This window comes from Agrilus planipennis, unplaced genomic scaffold (genome assembly GCF_000699045.2).
Source record: "Agrilus planipennis isolate EAB-ADULT unplaced genomic scaffold, Apla_2.0 scaffold94, whole genome shotgun sequence".
Lineage (NCBI taxonomy): Eukaryota > Metazoa > Arthropoda > Insecta > Coleoptera > Buprestidae > Agrilus > Agrilus planipennis.
In genome coordinates, this window is record NW_020439120.1 from 1051786 (window position 1) to 1056446 (window position 4661).

Consider the following 4661-nt stretch of genomic DNA (forward strand, 5'->3'; position numbering starts at 1 on the left):
TTACAAGCCAATAACGTTTTTTTTTTCGTTTTCATTCGTAAATATCTTTCAAACCGCTTTTTAGTAAAGTCGGACGGAATTTTACAAAATCCTTATTGTTAATCATTTAAACCGATCATCTTTATTACAATTCAGAAATATCATACCCTTTTTTATTTGTTTATTTAATTTTATAAAACGAGCTATAACACTCTTGAACAAAATTAAAAGATAAATTGTGTATAATGGAATATAATAATAGCATAACTTACTTACTAAAAAAACAACAGCCATTGAACACTCCTATCCTGTAAATTGTTCCAAGACCTACATAGCTTTGGAACGGTAGAGCAAAATATGTAGTAATTTTTTGAACAGGACTATTCGTACACTTGTCTGGGCCTTCTTAAAAATTATTCCAGGCTGTCCTCAAAACTACTTTTGGGCTTGACTAGATTTTAATTTGATTCTTTTTATTCTGAAAACAAATCAATCATGATAAAAATCAAAGAAACTATAAGAACGAGATGTGAACCCTGCGGGGCCCACGACCTTACAATTTCAAACTCCAATAAGAATCTCTACCTGCTTACGTTCGATCCGAAAACTTTCAATTTCTGAGATAACAACTGGAGGTCTATACTATCAAATGCCTTGGCAAAATCTATAAAATCAACTGACACGAGTTATTCAAAAATTTCACGATAAAATCATTGTAAAGTATCAAGTTGGTCATTGTGGAATAGCTAGCAACAAATATGTGTTGTTGATTTCCAATATGACTGCAGAATTCTGGAATCTAACAACAAGAACCTTTTTGTAGCATAGAGGGTTTCTTTTCGAAATCTACTGTAAATTTAGATGTTTTAATTTACTCTGTGGTTTGTATTGGAAAAGAAAAGTGAGGTTTTTACGTATTTCTGGGCAATTTTTCCAATTTTTCTTTTAATAAGAACCTTCCTCGGACTTCAAGGAATATTTAAAAAAGCATTATCGAAATTGGTTCAGCCGTTCTCGAGTGTTGCGCATAGCAACACTTTTAGCGATTCATTTTTATTTTTATAGATTAGCAAACCCATATAAAGTTACTCGTGGATCTCCAGATCTTATTTTTAATTCACTTGAGATAGTAATCCACCACTAATGCTTCAAACAACGTAAATTAGTAGTTGCTAAGATGGAATACAAAGCAGGAAAATTTGCTTTTTTAAAATTGTATTTAGCGCGAGAGTTTTTGAAAACGTTTGATACGCACTCGTCAATGCAATTTTAATATCAAGAGCTAGATGAGGTTCATCTTCATTCAAAAGACAAAACTGAGACCTTTTAACAGATAGCTTGGATCTCGAAAGAACCAGGTCTAAAATTCTACCGTTATTCAAAGTAAAAAAAGGAGACTGTGGTAAATAATAATTAATTAAAAGGAAGACTATTTCCTTTGTTATCCATTATTTCTTCTTTCGATCTTCAACCCCCGCCACTATAAATAGTTAGAATTTTAAATTTTAGAACCAGTCTCGCGTTGATAATGCCCCCGTATAAAGTGGGCAAAACACGTGTCCGCTCAAAAAGTTTTTGTAACATTTATCAGTAAACTCTGTACTGTCAAGACAGGAATTTTAAAATTTCCAAATATCATTAATTAATAATTGCTATGCAGTTCTACACAATTACTAATGCTTTCAAATAACGATTCATAGGTGGCTGCATTCACGCTTGGTGGTATATATAAAACAATAGCATGGACGACTTTTCTAGGGAAAGAAATTTTGCTACCCAGGATTTCTCTACAAGGGTGAGTACTCTCAATATCACTAAGATTAAATGGATATCCCAAATACTTAAATGTTACTTAGCGCAAAAAAAAAACAAACAAAAGAATTAAAATAAGATCTTAAGATCCATGAGTGCCTTCAATTGGATTTACTAATAGAATATAATCATGAAATAATAATTCTAAATTTACATTAAGCGTACTATATCTATGTCGCCGTAAAATTGTAGTTGGGTTATAATCTGTCTCGCGAGATTGTAAACTCTTGAAAGATTGTGAGCTGTTAGTTAGTTAGTTAGACTTTTTGATTCTAGTTTACATTTGGAATCTTGAAACCACTACAAATAATGGCAGAATCGTTTGCAAAATTTTCTAGGATCTTTAATCGAAAAGTGAAATTTCTGACCGATTTGCTGACTGAAGAGTACACAAACGTATAGTTTCACTAAAACTATTAAAAATGCACACCACTCTGGATAATATACACCATAAAATTATTGTCATTGCCAAAAACTCAAAAAAAAACAAGGATTATTGTATAAATAAATATTTCCACGCTCAAATGCCAACTATAATTATCTTATTCAGNTATTAATATTAATAAGAAGTTAAGATTAATAAAAGATTTAAGTAGGGAATACTAGCTTTTTTCTAAAGATTCTGTAGTTGAAATCGTTTTGTTTTAATTAGTTGTATTTAACAAGATTCTTATCGACTATGAGGAAGATATTTTTTAAGTGTAAATAATAAGAGTCGGTTTCTCTGCAAATGTATTTTCAAAGTGATTTGTGATCATGATTTCTTGCGTTCTTTTAACGGGTGTACAGCTCATACTAATGACTGTATTATAAACATATCGTTTAACGGAAACTTATAAACAGAAAATTAGCAACTTTAACTTCTTTCAATTCGCTTTTTGGTATTTTGGGGATATTGTACCTATATATATATAAGCTATTATTTACTATAAAAATTTGGTTTTTCTCTTTATAAACACTTCTACGAAATGCAATGAAGTGTTCTGTTAAAGCCTGACTAAATTTTCAAACTTAAATTTAAATAATCACAAAATGTTCGTGTTCGAGTCCTATTCATGAATTCGTCTCACTCAAAATTCAGTTTCTTTTTAACGTCTGCTTTTTTCAAATAATAGTTTCTTTCAGAATCAAAATCTTTTTTTCGATTTCGAGAAGGGTTTCTTATGTGCCTATGCGTATCTTTATTTACATATTTAAGTTTAAGTCGTAGTTTTTAGTTTCTAAAAGAGATTCACAAAGTAGAGATTCAGATCATTGAGATTCAGATCATTGAGATTCAGATTCACATCATTAAAAGAGATCATGTAATGCGAAAAGAGATTCATATAATTTTAAACACAGATCACAATGCAGACAGCTAAAACTTTATAAAATTCCAAACAAATAAATGTCTATGCGTTATTCTCTCAATAACTAAATGCACCGATAATTAGTTTTGGTGATGCCGCTTTATTCTGCACTACTGATAGGTAGTAGCAAAATTGCCAGATACAAGCCCTTACAAGGCTACAACAATTATAAGGGAATTTTGGCAATATAAATTAAGGTAAAAGAAGTTACATACTCGGCTGAAGAGAACCTTAATTGGTCCTAGAACGGCCTGAAGTAGGGAGGTTTTAGTCGGTGGGTCCGAAGACTTCTTCCTCGGGAATCCGACACTACCCAATCGTACGGACGGCTGGGTGTCTTTTGAAGATTTCCCCTCTTCCACGAAAACATAAAAAAAATCACATACAACTAGCAAAGAGATTGTAATAATACTCAAAATGTAATAATATAATTGCTAGAAGAACTGTATACAATAAAATAGGTCCAATTCACCATTTAAAATAAGGAAGTTGATGTCAACTTCTGATATAATAATAGTACTAGATAGATGCCGTTATATTAATTGAGGAGAGGTTATGCTAATGTCCAAATTTTCAAAATTTAAATCGACGTAATTCCTGAAATATTCTAATGGATAGTCTGCGTGAGACCGATATAAAGGGTGGTAATTTAACTTCGATAACATCTGGGTCTAGTACAAATATAAAACCAAATTGAAAAATGCCTAAATAAACACAAATTAATAGTTCTGAAGAAGTGTCTAGGAGGCGAAACAATAGTATTTTATTAATATATTTGTGGAAATTAATTTGTGTTTATTTATTAAATGCCTATATGTTTTGTAACAGAAACATATACCTATCACAAGTAAAAGATACCACAGTACATACTAAATATATAGAGTTATGTACCTATCTATTGTTTCACATGAGCTACCCTGTTCATGGTCAAATACATATACAAAAAAATTGCAACAATAATACAGCAATATTATATCATATTATGATAAAGTTTTCAATCCAATATATACTTTTACTACCAGCGCGCAGTTTCCCAGATACATGCACGTATGTAGATAATTACCTTATCCTTTGGAAACGGACAAATCCTCTCGTCTACATACTAGAAAAAGTGGTAAATGACTCATCGCTTTTACGTAATATTTCATAATGTTTCACAACATTGTTTATTGATTTAATTTATATATATATGCAACTTGCAGAGCACGCCATGGAGACATATCAGTTTGAGGTCCGACAGTGAACTATCATAACACAAATTAAAACAAAACAGTGTTAGTAGTAGAGCAGTCTACGTGTGCAGTATGAAAATGTGCATGAATTTTGACCGGCACTGTAGACCACATCATTTTCATCCTGGAATGGATCATTTTCGAAGGCATAATCACCCTTATGCTGGGCACAATCAATGGAATTATTGTCGTCGAGGTCCATTGCATCATGGAGGACCTCCAGGTGAGTGAATAAAAATTTATTATTTAATAAAAATTAAGCGTTTTATTAATATTTGTTAGAGGTGAT

General features: G+C 31.4%; 1 long non-coding RNA gene across 1 annotated transcript in view; it reads right to left on the minus strand.

The window, feature by feature from the left end:
* The window catches only part of LOC108742085, an 11951-nt gene continuing 7290 nt past the window's right edge, over positions 1–4661 (minus strand). Inside the window, exon 2 of the long non-coding RNA XR_001938611.1 lies at positions 1–457. This is a non-coding gene — a long non-coding RNA (uncharacterized LOC108742085). The remainder of the gene's footprint in view (positions 458–4661) is intronic.